General features: G+C 45.2%; 1 protein-coding gene across 1 annotated transcript in view; it reads left to right on the top strand.

Moving 5' to 3' along the window:
- LOC101414564 (serotransferrin) overlaps positions 1–18590 on the top strand; it is a 60176-nt gene that overhangs the window by 28733 nt on the left and 12853 nt on the right. The window lies entirely within an intron of this gene.

Raw genomic sequence — 18590 nt, forward strand, 5'->3', positions numbered from 1 at the left:
CAAGTGTTTAATCCAATTAGTTTCTTTCCTTGCTGACCACTCATTCTCCCTGGCAACTATTCCCTCATCTTCTCTGACATGGCAGTGTTCTACTCTCATTCCCACCTCTCTGTGGTCTTTCTTACTTGGGCTCTTCCTACCAGCCTTAATGTTTTCTGGGGTTCTTCTCACTCTCTGTATTCTTCCTAAGTACTGCCCATGATCCCTGGGCATCCATATCTAGCATTCTGACCCCTGCTTTGAGCATCCCTTCTCTCCTACCTCCTCCTGTCTATGGATTTACACTTTAGACTTCCCACAACACTTAGAAATCCAACCAATCAAAACTGTGATGATCAACCTGCCCCATTCTCTCTCCTCCTTGCCTAAACCAACTGCCGCTACCATACATAACATTTAATATCAGCTGAAGACATTGTCATCTACCTTGCCATTCAAGCCACGAACCAAAGAGAAAAAGTTCAAAGATTTTCCTCCTCCAGATCCAATAAGTCACCAAGTTCCACTGATTTTGCTTTTTAAATAGCTTTCCATTTTGCCCCTTTCTTTTCCTACCAGTCTTGATTTACAACTAAATGCAGAGCTTCAGATCAGGGTTTCTAGATAGAACATTTCATATCACTCTTGATTTTATAGTTTCCAAAGAAACAGGACCATGAGTCGACTTTGCAGTCTAGCCCTGATGCTGATCTCGTCACACACCACCCTGATTTGCTTTGAGCCTATCAAAACTCTGCCTTATTTAATATCCACCTAAGCTTCATCATGCTCCAAAATCCTATAATAATTCTCTCTTTTCCTTTGTTTGGTGAGCTGCCCCACAGTTTCTTAGATATGTGCTCTCTCTCATTGCAATAGGTCAATAAACCTAATTTTGTTGGACTACTGGCTGGCTCCCAGTAATCTTAGGCTGATTGGGATAGGACAATAATATTCTAAATCCATTTTTAATTTTTAAAATAATTGCTCAAAAGAGGATAGATCAATCTCTTCAGGACATGTTTTTATATATAATCAAAGGCCAATGTTCCGACTAATGATAAAAAAGAAAGGTATTCCCAATAAGCTTAGGAAAATGACAAGACCATTGATTAACATGAGACATTTTATTTTAGAGACTAGGCCAATTCAAAGACATGAGAAAAAAGACAATATAATATTTAAAAGAACGGAAAAATTACTATCAGTTTAAAGTGATAAGACTGTAAACTAGGAAAACACATGAAATCAAATAAAGAATATTAAAAGAGGTAGAATAAAATTCAGTAAAGTGGAAGGACAAAAATAAAAATAAAAAAATAAATTCCCTTTATATAACCAATACTCAGTAATAGAGGAAAACTGGAAAATTCAAGTGTGTGAGAAATAAACAATAAACTCTTAACCAACAGGTCAAAGGTTAAATTACAAGGAAAATTACAAAACACAATGAGGGAAAAGAAAGTGAAAATACAACCTTTCAAAACTTATGGGATGCAGGTGAGAGGGAAATGTATAGCTCTAAATGTTTTCATTAAAAAAGAGGATGGTGATTCATAGCCATATATTTTTCTTCTTTGTTAATGAAAACATTTAGAACTATACACCCCGGCCAGCTAACAGGGAGGTAGAGAAGGTCAACTACCACACCAGGGAGCCAAGAGTGCCTACAACTGCAAGCAGGAGAATTGCATCCATCATCCATGTGGAATCTAAGCCCCCTCTCGATATAGAGGTGGAGGGGACATCACCATCCTAGGGTCCACAGGATGGAGGAATAGAGTATGGATTAGAGTGCATTTACTGATATTCTATTATGGAACTATTGTGATTAGTAATGGAAGAAATTGTAGCACTGATGTGGAGAAAGTGGCCAAGGTAGCTGCTGAGGGTAGGGAGAGAGAAGAAGAGATATGATGTGGGGGCATTTTCAGGATTTGGAGTTGTCCTGGGTGATGCTGCAGGGGCAGATGCTGGACATTGTATGTCCTGCCATGGCCCACTGGGTGGACTGGGGGAGAGTGTGGACTACAATGTAAACTATTATCCATGTGGTGCAGCAGTGCCCCAAAATGTATTCACCAAATGCAATGAATGTCCCACGATGATGAAAGAGGTTGTTGATGTGGGAGGAGTGGGGTGTTGGGGGTGGGGGATATATGGGGACCTCTTAAATATATATAAATATTTAACTTTTTAAAATTGAAATATATCACTCATACATAAACAATAAATGTATAATAGTTGTGAACTTACAAAACAACATATAACATCAAACATATATAACATCTCACCCTACCACCAATAACTTGCATTGTTTTTAAATCTTTTTAACTAATGATAAAGAGCATTGTCAAAATATGACTACTAAACAAAGTATTTTTCCCCTAACCAATCCGATGATTATCTTTATATCATTTATATATGAACATACATAAACAATGAAGTGTACAGTAAAAGTTGTGAACTTACAAAGCAAACATGCATAACATCATACAGGGGTCCCATACATCAACCCTCCACCAACACCTTGCATTGTCATGAGACGTTTGTTACAAACTATGAAAGAACACTCTCAAAATCTTACTAATCATAGTCCTTTTCTTACATTTGGTGTGTTTTTCCCCCAACATACCCTATTAATGTTTTTAAAATATATTTTTTATGACAGAAGTTGAAAACTTATAAAACAATCATGCACATGTGCAGAATTCCCAAACAACACCCCTCCATCAACACACCACAATGTGGTGTGTCATTTGCTACAGATAAAATAATATCATCGGATTATTGCCATGTCCATAGCGTACATTTGGCTCACATTTTCCATACTGCCTCCATATCAACACAGTACATCTTTTGCATAGATGCAAGAATATTATATTATTACTACTAACCACAGTCCATAGGTCACTCCAGCTGTATTTTTCCCATGCTTCTCCACATTCCCAACACCCTGCAGTAATGATATGCATTGGTTCTAGCTCACAAAGGTCACGCTTGCATCTGTACCATCAACCACAATTCTCACCCACCTCTTGGTTTACTGTGCTATCCAGTTCCTAGATTATTCTCAACTGTTCTGTCAATTGGCATTTACATAGCTAGACTGCCATTTTCAGTCACATCCCCATTTAGATACTAGCTGTTACTCACTGTGTGTTACCATCCACTATATACATTTCCACACTTTTACAGTAAAGCTAATTAAAACTTCTATACACATTAAACATCAGTAGTCCACTCAGTACTTCTCTTATCTCCTTTATGAATCCACCACTTCCACCAGGTCTTGAAGATATTTTCCAATAATTTCTTCTAGAAGTTTTATGGTTATTGCTTTTATTTTTAGTTTTTTAATCCATTTTGAGTTAATTTTTGGATAAGGTGTGAGATAGGGGTCCTCTTTCCTTCTTTCAGCTATGGATGTCCAATTCTTTCAGCACCATTTGTTGAATGGATTGTTCTGCCTGAGCTGTGAGTTTGACAAGCTAGTCAAAATCACTTGATCATACCTGTGAGGGTCTGTTTCTGAATCATAAATTTGGTTCCATTGGTCTATTGTGTCTGTCTTTAGGCCAGTACCATGCTGCTTTTATCACTATAGGTAGGTATTATGATTTAAAATCTGGAGATGAGGGTTCACTTTTCCTTTTTTTGATGTTTCTGTCCAGGATTCCTTACCCTTCTAAATAAACTTAATTATCATGTTTTCAATTTTTTCTTTAATGCTGGTGGAATTTTTATCGGGATTGCATTGAATCTGTATATCAGTTTGAGTGGAATTGACATCTTAATGATAGTCTTCCAATCCATGAGCATGGAATGTTCTTCCAGTTATTTAGGGCTTTTTTGGTTTGTTTTAACACTGAGTTGCAGTTTTCTGAATACAAGTGCTTTATATCATTGGTTAAGTTTATTCCTAATTGAGTTTTATCTATATATTTTATTTTCACTACTCTTTTGACACTTTTAATTACTTTTATTGATATAATCTTCTAGACTCTCTTCCAGGCCTCTCTCTCCTGTCTTTTCTTTTCAGGCTCTAGCACACCCTTTAGTATTTCCTGAAAGACAGTCTTGCTGGGTATAAGATTCTTGGCTGCAAGTATTTCTCTTGTAGTATCTTAAATATATCAGACCACTGTCTTCTTGGCTCCATGGTTTCTGGTGAGAAATCAGCATTTAATCTTATTGAATATTCCTTATATGCACTGCTTTTCTCTTGCTGCTCTCAGAATTCTCTCTTTGTCTTTGTCCTTTGACATTCTGATGAGTATGTGTCTTGGAGTTGGTCTATTTGTATTTTTTCGGATGGGAGTATGCTGTGCTTCTTGGACAGGGATATCTATGTCCTTCAATAGGGCTGGGAAATTTTCTGCCATTATTTCTTTAGATATTCCTTTTGCCCCCTTTCCCTTCTGTCCTCCTTCTGGGACACCCATGACACATATGTTTGCACATCTCTTGCTGTCATTTAGTTCCCTGAGACCTTGTTCAATTTTTTCCTTTCTTTTCTTCTTCTGTTCTTTGGTATGTTCACTTTCAGAGGCCATTTCTTCAAGCTCACCGATCCTTTTTTCTGCCTCCTCAAATCTGCTATTATATGATTCCAATGTTTTTTTAAAATTTCATTTATTGCACCTTTCATTCCCATAAGATCTATTTTTCTATGTATGCTTTCAAATTCTTCTTTGTGTTCGTCCAGTGTCTTCTTAATATCCTTACTCTCTTTAGCCATCTCATTGAATTTATTAAGGAGATTTGTTTGAACATCTATGATTAGTTGTCTCAACTCCTTATGTCATCTGGAGGTTTCTCTTGTTCCTTTAACTGGGCCATAGCTTCCTGTTTCTTGGTGTGGATTGTAATTTTTTGTTGGTATCTTCACATCTGGCTTACTAGAGTTTTTTTTCTGGGTGCAGTTTTTCTCTTTAGTTTAGGGCTTCTATCGTTTCTCCCTTGCTGGTTGTGTGGTAGGAGCCGAGTATGTAGTTGGTGCTGTAACCTGTGGAGGCTCAAGCTGCCCTCATTGCACCAGGGACCAATGAAGCTTCTTCCAATTTTCTCCTTTGCCAGGGGTAGGGACAGAGTCACCGCTGTGTGGAATAGTCCACGTGCAGGCCTAGACTGTAGTTGCCCAGAGAGACTGATGAAGGTTCACAATCCCTTTCTCCCCTGCCTGGAATGGGGGTGGAGCTGCAGGTGTGGGCAGCAATCCATGCATTGTGGGTCCAAGATGACCGCAGTTGCCCTGGTAGACTTGTGATTTTCAGTCTATGCCAGACAAAGTTTCCTGCAGTTACCTGTGTAGGCTGGTGCAGGGCTCCTCAGCCTCCTCCCTGCCAGAGTCGGGACTGAAGCCTAGGCTAGGGCTGCAGGCTGATCTGAGTGAGAGAAACTGGTTTCTGCCGACACTGAGAGTTTCAGTCAGCCCAGCTTCCCTCAGGCTGGGGGCAGAATCAGAATGGCGGCTACTGGCCTCTTTCTAACCTGGACTGGTTCTCACCCCAGCTGTTCCCACGGTTATCTCTTAGCCAGCCAAGTCGCCCACCCTAGCTGAAATCTGCAGCCAACCATCTCCTCCTCCCATTTCTGGGAAATGGAGCTTCCAATTCCTGTCACAGAGCAGCTCCTGGGGCGACTTGTGCCACCAGAGTAGGACAATCCCCAGCCTCCACGACTTGGCGGGTAATTTTCCAGAGAGGTTAGCGCAGGTCCCCGGAGCTTCCTCCCTGCTGGAGGTGGCACTGGGGCCCAGGCTAGACCTGCAATCTGACCTGGATGGGAAGAAGCTGGTCCCCACAGCACTAGGATCCTTGGTCCGCCCTGCTTCCCCTCATGCCAGGAGCAGAGTTAAGATGGCGGCTGCCGGCCTCTTTCTAACCTGGACAGGCTCAAACCTTAGCTCTTCTCAGGATTATACTGTAGCCCACTGAGTTTCCTCATCATAGCTGAAATTGGTGCCCAACTGTCTCTTCCTCCGCCGTTTTTGGGAAGTGGAGCTTTCAATTCCAGCCACGAAACAGCTCCTGAGGTGGCTTGTGCCTCCAGTGGAGGATGGGCACCCGCCTCCGGGGCGTGGAGCCTCTACTTACGAGTCCTCTCTGCAGAGGGGCAGTATCATTCTTCCACCCCCCAAATGCCCTTCTGGCCTCCTGGAGCCCCCAAACAGGAGCTTCAGCTAGCTCAGATAGCTCTGGGTGTTTACTGACACCCAAAGTAAAAGGTGCAATAAATGCCGACTCTAGGAGCGCCTTACTCTTCCGCCATCTTGCCGGTTCTCTCCCTCTTACACTTTTTGAATGTAACATTAAAAAAAAATGAGAGAGAAAAAAAAAAAGAAGAAAGATGTCAAATTAATGACTTAACCTCACACCTAGAGGAAAAAGAAAGAAAAGAGCATACTAAACCCAAGTGAGCAGAAGGAAGGGAATAACAAAGATTAGCCCAGAGATAACTGAAATAGAAAATATCAAAACAATAGAGTATCAATGAAACCAAAAGGTGATTATTTGAAAAGACCAGGAACATTGACAAACCTTTAGCTGGAATGACAAAGAAAAAGAAAACACAAATAATGAAAATCAGAAATGATTTTCATTATTACTGACCCCACATAAAAAGTTTTATAAGAGGATACTGTAACAACCGTATGCCAACAAATTAGATAACTTAAATAAATTAGGCAAATACTTTGAAGCTTACAAACTACCTATACTGACTAAAGAAGAAACAGAAGATCTCAATAGGCCAATAATAAATAAAGAGATTGTACCAACACTAATGTAAGATATTAATAATAGAGGAAACTCTGTGTGTGTATGTGGGGTGTATTTTTTCTATAGATGTAAATCTAAAATTTATTCTAAGAATAAAGTTTATTACAAAATCAAACAAATAAAACAAAACCTCCCAATAAAGATGAATCTGGGACTAGATGGCTTCACTGGGGAATTTTACCAAACATTCCAAGAAGAATTAATGCCAATCCTGCTCAAACTCTTCCAGAAAAATTCAAGAGGAGAGAATATTTCCAAATTCTTTACCACCCCCCAAGATGGCTCCTTCATCTGCTAGTTGTCTGCTCACTGTGTCTGCTTGTTGTCTCTGCTTGTTGTGTTTGCTTGTTGTGTCTGCTCACTGTCTGCTTATCTTCTTTAGGAGGCACCCGGAACTGAACCTGGGACCTCCCATGAGGGAGGCAGGTGCCCAACCTCTGAGCTCCTTCATGGGAGCTCCCTGCTCATTGTATCTGCTTGTTATATCATCTCATTGTGTCAGCTTGTTGCATCTGCTCATCTTCTTTAGGAGGCACCAAAAATCAAACGTGGGACCTCCTATGTGGGAGGCAGGCACCCAACTGCTTGAGCCACATCCACTCCCCAGTAACTCATTTTTAAAAAAGATTTATTTTTTATTTATTTTTCTCCCCTTCCCTTCCCTGCCCCCCCCACCCCAGTTGTCTGCTCTGTGTCCATTCGCTGTGTGTTCTTCTGTGTCTGCTTGAGTCAGCAGCACCCGGAATCTCTGTCTCATTCTGTTGCATCATCCTGCTGCGCCAGCTCTCCATGTGTGTGGCACCATTCCTGGGCAGGCTGCACTTTTTTCATACTGGGTGGCTCTCCTTATGGGGTGCACTCCTTGCACATGGGACTCCCCTACGCAGGGGACACCCCTGCATGGCAGGGCACTCCCTGCATGTGTCAGCACTGCGCATGGGCCAGCTCATCACATGGGTCAGGAAGCCCTGGGCTTGAAACTTGGACCTCCCATGTGGTAGGCGGATGCCCTATCCATTGGGTCAAATCCGCTTCCCCTAACTCATTCTTGAGGACAGCATCACCCTAATACCAAAGCCAAAAATGAAATAAAAAGAAAAGAAAACTACAGGCTAATATCCCATATTAATTTTTTTTTTTAAGATTTATTTCTCTCCCCTTCCCCCTCCCCGTTGTCTGCTCTCGTGTCCATTCGCTGTGTGTTCTACTGTGTCCGCCTGCATTCTCGGCAGCATCAGGAATCTGTGTCTCTTTTTGTTGTGTCATCTTGCTGCATCAGCTCTCTGTATGTGCAGCACCACTCCTGGGCAGGCTGTGTTTTTTTCACATGGGGCAACTCTCCTTGTGGGTGCACTCCTTGTTCGTGGGGCTTCCCTACGTGGGAGAAACCCCTGTATGGCATGGTACTCCTTGCATGAGGCAGCACTGTGTGTGGGCCAGCTCACTACATGGGCCAGGAGGCCCTGGGTTCGAACTCTGGATCTTCTATATGGTAGGCAGATACTCTATCAGTTGAACCACATCTGCTTCCTCCATATTAATATTGATGCAAAATCCTTAACAAAATACTAGAAAACTCAATCCAACAGCACATTAAAAGAATTATACACCATGATCAAGTGGAATATATTCTAGGTTGCCAGGTGGTTCAACATAAGAAAATCAATTAATGTAATATACCATATTAATAGAATAAAGGAAAAAAAACACAGTTATCTCAATTGATACAGAAAAGGCATCTGACAAAATCCAACACCCCTTCTTGATAAAGACATTCAGAAAACCATTTCACTCCCACTAGAATTTTTAAAAGGGGGTGATACTGTTGTTGAAGCTACAGCAGCATGAAGACTTCTGGTTAGGTAAAGCAAAACAGAATGATCTGCACTGCCTTCCTCTCGGCCTTACTTACATTTGTAGAGGTTGAAGTTTTACTGTACTGTTAGCAGAGTACCTTATATTAGAAAGCTTTTGTTCATTCTAATATTGCTGAGCATTATTAATTTCATACCATTTATAACCCTCTGTATATTCTCAGATTGTTTTAGAATATATAACTGTTTCATCAGCTAAAGGTTGGCATTTTGCTTTCATTTTGTGGAAAAAAACGTGGAAAATATAGTATGCCTAAAACATCCACACAAACCACAGGGTTAACAAAAATTAAGTTTACACTTTAATCAATTACAAAAATACACAATTATAACTTCAGTGTAGCTTAATACTCTGTATTTAATTTAAAAGAATTAAAGGGAAAATAACAAGTGATGGCAATGATGTGGAGAAATAGGAATACAATTGGGCAGTTCCTTGAAAGTTAAGTATGGAATGAATCAGCAATTCTACTTCTAGGTATATACCCAAAAGGACTGAAAGCAGGGACTCGAACAGATACTTCCACACTGATGTTCATGCTGTGTGAAATAAGCTAGACACAAAAGGATAAATATTGTGTGATCTCAGTTACATGAAATAATTGTAATGTGCAATTTCATGGTCAGAAATTAGGATACAGGTTTCCTGGGGCAGGGTGGGTTTAGGGAATGTGCTGCTAATGCCTAATTGGTCCAGAGTTTCTGTTTGGAGGGATGGGAAAGGTTTGGCAATGGATGGCAGTGGTGGTAGCACAGCATTGTGAAGAGTTAACACTGCCAGACTGCATACTTGAAAGGGGTTAAAATGGGAAATCTTAGGCTGTATATATGTTACTGGGACAAAATTGTTTAAAAAACCTGAACTCTGTACTTTCTGCAAGATTGTTCTGTAAACTCACATGGTCTAATAAAAAATTAAGGAAAAAAGTAGTGAGTTAGATCAATAAAAATGATTAATAATAAAAATAATTAAATATATCAAGCAGTTAAACTTAATAATAAAGGCTACATTTTAAAAAAACCTTTTCAACCATACTTGGTGACATAAAAAATAATTGAGAAAGTAGGCATATTGCCTTGAATAGTAAGATTCAATAATGTAAAATGTGAATTTGCCCTAAATTAATCAATATATTAAGAAAAAAACTAACTTTACAAAATGATACTAATCTTCTACTGAAAAATAAAATAGGCAAGAAAAATTCTGAACATAGAGTATTGAGGGGCGTAGCCTTTCTAGCTATTATAACACACTTATAAATATCAAAGGGTGGTCTTCATATGGAAACAAACAATAAAGCAAGATAAAATTTCCAGAAGTTAAATCTAAAATGCATAGGAGAATTTAGTACATGGTTAAAACAATACTTTAATTTGTGGGAAAAAGATTACTTGTTAAATGGTTCTGAAGTAAAGTGGTCAAAAATTTTTGGAGGAGAGGAAAAACTTCTGGATCTCTATCTCACTACTTACATTAAAAACTGTCCAAATAGATTAAAGATTAAAGTATAAAAAAGAAACCATCAAAGCATTATTACAGTAACATATTTATAATCTAGAAGTGAGGAAGACTTTCTAACATTACATAAACCGAGCAGCAATAAAGGAAAAGACTGATCAATTTCAGATCATGCAGAATTTAAAGCTTCCATAGAAGAAAAGTAAATAAATAGACAATTGAGAAATTTCAAGACATGACAAAGGGTTAATCTACCTTTATAAATCTGTACTAACAAGTGAACAAGCCAATAAGAATTAGGCAAAAAATATTAGTAGTTAGTAGAAAGATATACAAATGGGTAACACGCATATAAAATATGTGCTGCATCCCTCCTAATCAAAGACTTTTTAAGATTGGCTAAAATTAAAAAGTTGATAACATCCAGAGGTGGAGAGGGAATGAGAAAACTCTGTTCCTACTGCTGATGAGAATCTACATGGGGAAACCACTCTCTAGAGGGAAGTTTGAACAAGTCTGTTCTATAAACGCACGTGTCCTCTTCTCCTGAAATTGTAATTCTAGGAATGTATCTCATAGATCTTCTCACACAGGGTGTTAAAAGCACACAAATGGAAACAATCTAATATCCATCATTAGGGGACTACACTGATTTTCGATATATCCAAAGGTTGGCAAACTCTGTAGCACTTACAAGAGAATGAAGCAGAGCTGTGTGAACTGCTGTGGATGATATTTAGGTGGTAAAAAAAGGTTGTAGAATATGCTGTGTGGTAGGTAATCATTTATGTGAATAAAGAAACCATAAACATATATGGTATGTGTGTGGAAGGACAGTGTTACATCTGGCCAGTAGACTAGAAAGCACTGAAAAAAGAATTTTTATTTTCGTACCTTATATACTACTTAAATTTCTCAAAATAAGCAACCGTTAGCACGATTACTTTTTTCAATTTAAGTCCCAGGGAGAAGTCTGACAATAAAATATCTGAATTTTGCAGTTACCAGTGTATGAAATTGAATGTTTTAAGGACTAAGGGGAATATGTCTAGAAAACTCTTCAAAGTCCTATCCAGCTTCTGCAAATATTAGGAAGGATTTAGAAGTGGAAATCCTTCCCTGTTTTACAGAAAAGAAGATATCCTTGGATGTGAAGGAAAGAGCACCGTGGGGTGGTGAAGGTTGGATGAGGTAGGTCTGTTTGAGTTGGATGTTGCCTTGTAGAATCCCTAGTTGCGGTCGCCCCTCGGGCTGAAGTGTGGTTTGCTGGCCTGGCGGGGGAGCAGCCGCGGCAGGCCAAGCCGCTGCCCCCATAATAGGGTGGCTGGTCGGACTCACCGCCACCCCTGAAGGGAGCTCGGCATGGGCGCAGAGTGCCCTCGGGTCTCCCCTTCTCGGCAGCCATGCTTCCGCGGCCGCCCCTCCTCCCGGATGGCGCCACACGATGCCTGTGGGGCGGCACCCTTCTTCTTCTTTCTCCCTGCGCAGGCGCAGGGCGGAAAATTCCAGTCTGCCCTTTTCCCCTCCCCCCGACAGCAGCAACAGCCAGGCGTGGGCGGAAAATTCCAGTCTGCCCTTTTCCCCTCCCCCCGACAGCAGCAACAGCCAGGCGTGGGCGGAAAAATCCAGTCTGCCCTTTTCCCTCCCCCCGACAGCAGCAACAGCCAGGCGTGGGCGGGAAACTCAAGTCTGCCCTCCACCCCAGCAACAGCAGCCACCAATCACTAAGCCCTGCCACTTCCCCCAGCAACAGCAACAGCCAATCCCTAATCACCACCCCTCCCCTGTCCAGTACCTCCCACTGACCTTTCGCCGGCAACCAATCAGAACAGGGCGTGGCTTCGACCAATCAGCCTTCCCCAGCCCCTATAAAACTGTTGCCTCTCCCTCAATAAAGTGGACTTGCGTGTTTACCTTGTCTCTGCGGTAGTTCTTCTGCCGTGCGCCCTCCAGTCCTGAGAGCCCCCGACAAGGTCCTGGCCTCCCTTGTCCCCAGTCCGCCGCCTGCTTCTCCGGGTGACCCCTTTGTCACCGGCTTCTCCGGGCGACCCCTTCGTCGCCGGCTTCGCCGGGCGACCCCGTCAGCCGAACCGCGCAACCCCTGTGAGACCGACCCCTCGTCTGCTGCCGGACCGACCCCTCGTCCCAACCGGGACTGATCCCTCGTCCCAAGCGGGACCGACCCCTCGTCCTGAGCTGGACTGACCCCTCGCCCGCAGCCAGACCCCACCTCTACTGACCGAGCAAGCCGCCCAGTTGGCACCCAACGTGGGGCAAGGCAACTCCACCACAGCCTCACTCCATAACCTGGCGGCCCCCCCCCTCTCTTCTCACCGTGGGGCTTCTCTCGTGCAACATTGCTGCTACCTGAGCCTTGGCTACCTCATATGATCCACGGCGGTCTGGGAGAATCGCTGGATGGCTTTCTCCTTCCATGTCAGGGGCTTATACCGACCCGCTATGATTAAGAGGAGCCTTGGATTTCTCGGGAGCGCATGATTGCACGTCTGAAGTAACCCTACCACAGCCCTACGCCCTCCTCTCTTCTTACCCCTATCTTTTCGCTCTGCATTGCTGCTCCTGAACCTTGGTGACCTCATATGATCCACGGCAGTCTGGGAGAATCGCTGATGGCTTTCTCCTTCCATGTCGGGGGCTTATACCGACCCGCTATGATTAAGAGGCACCAATAAAACTCTCAGGAGCGCGTGCCTGAGCACCTCCACCCCTGCCTTCACCTCTGCCTCCTCCCCTCTGTGCTTGCTCCCCTTTGCCTTGCTCCACTGCTTGTCGTTCCGCCCACCCCTTGTCGGGGCCTTCTCTTGGCCCGCGACCACCGTTGGAGCCCCACCGGCTCCGACCCCTCGTCTCACCGCGCACCTCGGCTCCCATCGCCGCGCTCTCAAGGATGCCGCTCAGCCAATCTAGGTCCCTGGGAGATACGTCAAACCCGCCACCTCAGCAGCGGATGTCCCGCAGGGAACGGCGCCAGATGCGAGTGATCCAGCACCAACTGAGCCAGCTCACCCTCCACCCCGAGAGGCAACCATCCAACCCTGAAGTCCGTTCGCTGCTCGCACTCTACTGTCAGTGTAGACGCCGCAACCCTCGCCATGCTGCCGAGCCAATTAACATAGTCTCTCTCCTTCTCCTTATGCTCTCCCTCGCCACCTCTGGCCAAGCTAACCCCTCTCACCAGCCCCGCTAAACGGCCCGCAACCCGCTTTCCCCGGCCCGCGGCTTGCGGAGCTTCCTCCTGTCTTGACCTCACTCCTCTTCTCAGCCATCCAAAGCGTCCTTTCTCGTCCCCCGCCCCCCTCCTTTTTTTGTTTGAACCCCCATTGCGTTGCAGATTGGGCCGCCCCATGTCGGCCCGCCCCGTTAACATCGGCCTCTCTCGCACCCGTGGAGACCTTGGCCTTCTTGTCCTCGCCTACGTCTCCACCACTCCCGACGCTGCCGCCGCCACCGTCGCTGATGCCCTGACGCGACTTGTCCTCACAGCTGCGATCCTCCAGACCATCACAGTCTGCCTCTACCGCTCTTTGCCGCCAAGAAGAGATCAACTACCTGTAACGCGCTGTCATTCGGGACTTTTAACAGCAGATAGACCTTATAGCTGCCGAGATCAATAAGAATTGGACATTGGCCACCCTTGCTTGCAACGGCAAGATACTGCCCCCTAAATTGTACATTTATATCCCCGTCATACTCACCTCCCTCTTCAGCCCCACTTCCCTCATTGCTTACTGCCTCTTGGGCCTCGGCTACTTGTTGCTGCTGCCATCCTGGCCCTTATTTGAAAAGAAGGGGGAAATGCGGTCACCCCTTGGGCTGAAGTGTGGTTTGCTGGCCTGGCGGGGGAGCAGCTGCGGTAGGCCTAATTCCAAGCCACTGCCCCCATAATAGGGTGGCTGGTCGGACTCACCGCCACCCCTGAAGGGAGCTCGGCATGGGCGCAGAGTGCTCTCGGGTCTCCCCTTCTCGGCAGCCATGCTTCCGCGGCCGCCCCTCCTCCCGGATGGCGCCACACGATGCCTGTGGGGCGGCACCCTTCTTCTTCTTTCTCCCTGCGCAGGCGCAGGGCGGAAAATTCCAGTCTGCCCTTTTCCCCTCCCCCGACAGCAGCAACAGCCAGGCGTGGGCGGAAAAATCCAGTCTGCCCTTTTCCCTCCCCCCGACAGCAGCAACAGCCAGGCGTGGGCGGGAAACTCAAGTCTGCCCTCCACCCCAGCAACAGCAGCCACCAATCCCTAAACCCTGCTACTTCCCCCAGCAACAGCAACAGCCAATCCCTAATCACCACCCCTCCCCTGTCCAGTACCTCCCACTGACCTTTCGCCGGCAACCAATCAGAACAGGGCGTGGCTTCGACCAATCAGCCTTCCCCAGCCCCTATAAAACTGTTGCCTCTCCCTCAATAAAGTTGGACTTGCGTGTTTACCTTGTCTCCGCGGTAGTTCTTCTGCCGTGCGCCCTCCAGTCCTGAGAGCCCCCGACAAGGTCCTGGCCTCCTTTGTCCCCAGTTCGTCGCCTGCTTCTCTGGGCGACCCCTTTGTCGCCGGCTTCTCCGGGCAACCCCTTCGTCGCCGGCTTTGCCGGGTGACCCCGTCAGCCGAACCGCGCAACCCCTGTGAGACCGACCCCTCGTCTGCTGCCGGACCGACCCCTCGTCCCAAGCGGGACCGACCCCTTGTCCTGAGCTGGACTGATCCCTCGTCCGCAGCCAGACCCCACCTCTACCGACCGAGCAAACCGTCGCACCTAGTGCTGTTTCCCTGTGCACCGATGGGCAGTGGACACCTTGACTAAAGCCAGGAAAACTGTAGCCTACACCATCTTCCTTCTTTCCCCGGAAGAGGGGTACCACATCTTGATAGTACAAGGCAGCCTGTGACTGGTCTGCCTCTAAATGAACTCTTCTGTTTGGAAAAATAAGACATCATTTGTTGACCCAGTGTTCCTCAATCAACAGACACAGACCATCCAGGGCTTCTAGGTGCCTCCTCTCTAGTTTAGAGAATTTAGGGGAGTCTACTGGTTGGTGCCAGTCAAAGGTCCACCGTTTTCTGGCAAGAGCCAGACCTTGCCTCTGCCTATACGTGAAAACTCAATCACAACGTTTAGTCCATGCTGTGGGAGTGTCCAGTGTATCAGAGTGAACAGAACATTTTAGATATTGTATTAGCCAGCCAAAGGGATGCTGCTGCAAAGTACCAGAACTCTGCTGGTTTTTATAAAGGGTATTTGTTTGGGGTAGAAGCTTACAGTCACAAGGCCCTAAAGAATAAGTTACTTCCCTCACCAAAGTCTGTTGCCATGTGAGCAAGATGGCTGCTGGTCTCTGCCAGGGTTCAGCCTTCCTCTTCCTCTTCAGGCTCTGTAGTCCCAGCTTCTTCTGGTAGGCTGGTATAAGGTTCATCTCTCTCCGCAGGACTTGTTTCTTTCTGGGCGAAGCTGCTCTGCTCTCTTCACAAGGTCAGCGGTACAATATCAGGCTCATTCTCTTCCCGGGGCCTCTGCCATGCCTAACGGAGCCTTCTCTCTTTCCTCACGTATCTGCTTCTCTCTCTATTTACTTCCAGGGGCTCCAGCATCAAAACTCCAACTCTCTCCTCTGTCATGTTGTTTTCTCTGTGAGGGGACTCAACATCCTACTGACATGGCTGAATCAAAGCCTTAGTCACAATTTAATCAAGTAAAAGTGAACCCTCTGAATTTAATACAAGCTAATACAGACGAGCTTATAAACACAATATCCAGTTTTGGAATTCATAAACAATACCAAACTGCTACAGATACAGTGCATCCAAGGTGAGTGAGTCAGCTCTAAAATGAGGTACCTAGAACTTCTTGAGTTTGTAGATAACTTGCCTTCTTTCCCATTTATCCTTTAAAAGACACAAGGGAACTGGACAAGCCTCTTCCCAGAGTGCCTATGGACACAGCATGATGAGTGCGACCTAAGAATGTTGAATGATTTAGAGAATATCCTAGATGGCCCCTCTAGTAAAAAATTGTCCCCTTTCTCTCCAGCACAGCCCACTCTATGAAGAGTCAAAATTTCAAAATTAGATTTATTAGGTCAAGGCAACATGTTCTTGATAAAGCTGTAAAGGCAGAGATGTGAGGAAGGAAGACAACAGAAAGAGTCAGGAGCAGGGGGCACTCCAACAAGCACAGCAGCCCTATGACTAGCCATTCAACAGTTTAATGAGTGACCACTGTAGACCAGGCACTGTTCTAGACACTGGAAATGCAGCGATGCACCAAAAAAAATTTTTTTTTTTACTTATTCCTTTCTACATAGACTGCTTTCTTACAGGTATTTATGTACAGGGAAATATTTGAGATAATGTTCACCATAGATTATTTCTAGACAGAGGAATGAGGTGATTTGTAGCTTTCTTCTTTGTCTTTCATTTTGAGTTTTTAATATAAATCTCATTTTGTTTCTATTTTAAGAATCTTTCACTTTGATGCATTTTTCTTTTTTTTTTAATAGACAGAGATGGAGAGATAGGCCTGAGTAAGGGATCACATGGGTACAATGAGCTCTTGGGAGCAGGAGAAGAGGGAAAATGTTTCTGGTGAAGGTGACACTGTAGGTTATGGAAAAGAAGGAAAAATGGTCTGATTACTGGTGTTTCATTCTAACTCTCAACATGCCATTTGAACCAATGAACAGCAAGCAGCAGGCAGTATCTGCATGCCCTTCCTCTGCATTTGTCCCCACAGAGCGCCCAGGAGCCTGAGCTATCCAAGAGTGGTGATACACGAGGACAGGAGCCAGTGGATCCATCCCCTGGCCGTTCTCCTTCCTGAGATGGTGCAGCTGCCTTCTCACTTGAGTATAGGAGCTGCGCACCGTTCTTCTGCCTTCGCAATTCCCAGGAAGTAAACTGAAAGGAGATATGACTGTGTTTTCTTACACCCTTCTTTCATCCCTCCCCAATTTCACCACCATGGCAGATCTCAAAAAGCAAGTTCATTCACATGGCTCTGACCCCATTCCTAGACAGTTAAGGTAGCTATGGTCAGAGTTGGCCTAACCTGGCCCCTCCTGCTTCCCTGCATTATTGGTTCCTCACAGCAAGTCTAATGGTGGAATCCAAGCAGTGGTTTTTCTAAAGAGGAATCAGTGGTTACTATAAAGGAGCTCTGTGTGTGTGTGTGTGTGTGTGTGTGTGTGTGTGTGTGTATTGGATGGTGGGTACAGAGCTGGGGTCAGGACCACAAGAAAGAATAGAACGTGGTACGGTTACTGACAGTTCTGATATTTTAATTGATAATGCTAATAAAAATAAAGCATAATTGGTTTGCTTAAACCTCTCATTCTAAATGTCTTTCCTCAATCTGGAGTCCCTATTGCCTACCTTTACCAACCAAATGCCTTGAAACTGATCCATATTAGCGCATATGGTTAAGCACACAGGAGCGTGAGGGATTAGGATCGCGTCTAGCTCTGCCTTTACTATGTAACCCTAAGCACGGTGCTTAATTAACCCCTGCCTCAATTTCCCCATCTGTGAAGTTGGGATGATGGGTTGTTGTGAGGATTAAACACAGCAAAACATTAAATGTACTTAGCTCCGTGCCTGGCACTAGAAAGCACTCATTCCTATCGGCAATTATCCTCATTTCTCACTCTTCCCCACCCACCCACGGCTTTTGCACCTATTGCCCCACTCCCCCATCCAAGCCCCTCACCCCCTTTCTCATTCGAGACCACCTCATAGGAACCTCTCGGCTGTAAGGGATGCTGCCGGCCACTTCCAGGCCCTTTATTCCCGTGGTGCTGATTCTTCTTTCTTGAGCTTCTTCGTAGCTTCCTCTTCCCACCCCCTTTTCAGTCTTGACGCTCTCCAAGACTCTAACGACCTCGTATTTACGCATGGCTCCTAAATGAAAACCTAACACCCGTCGCTGGAACTTCACATTTGTTTACTGCATCACCTGCTGGGCATACGTTTTCAGACTTCTCAGAGCACTGGAAACTCCACATGTATAAAGGAGATACAGTTCGCCTCCCCAGCAGAGCTCCCCAACCCCCGTAAAGGCACCAGGATCTTTTCATCACCCAGAACAACCTCCTAGGAGGCGACGTGATGACCTCCTTATGCCCTATGCGCCTCATCCCCGCATTCTGTATACTTGACCTTCTAAGCGTCTCTCAAATCTCTGCCCTCCTTTCCGTACCCACACCCTCTCAACCCTCACGAAGAAGGCGGCGACGCGTGAGGCAAACCTGAAAGGTCGTGCGCCGCGCTCCAGCCCCGTCACCGCCCCTCCGGTTCTCAGTCCCTGAGAACTACTACTCCCAAGAGGCCCCTCGCGCGCGACGCGGCCGAGCGCGAGCAGCTTGGAACTCCCACTCACGCGGTGCTCGCTCTGCGCCTGCGCAGTGCGCACGGCCATGTCACCGCCTCTCCGGTTCTCAGTCCCTGAGAACTACTACTCCCAAGAGGCCCCTCGCGCGCGACGCGGCCGGCGCGC

This window comes from Dasypus novemcinctus, chromosome 4, assembly GCF_030445035.2.
Source record: "Dasypus novemcinctus isolate mDasNov1 chromosome 4, mDasNov1.1.hap2, whole genome shotgun sequence".
NCBI lineage: Eukaryota > Metazoa > Chordata > Mammalia > Cingulata > Dasypodidae > Dasypus > Dasypus novemcinctus.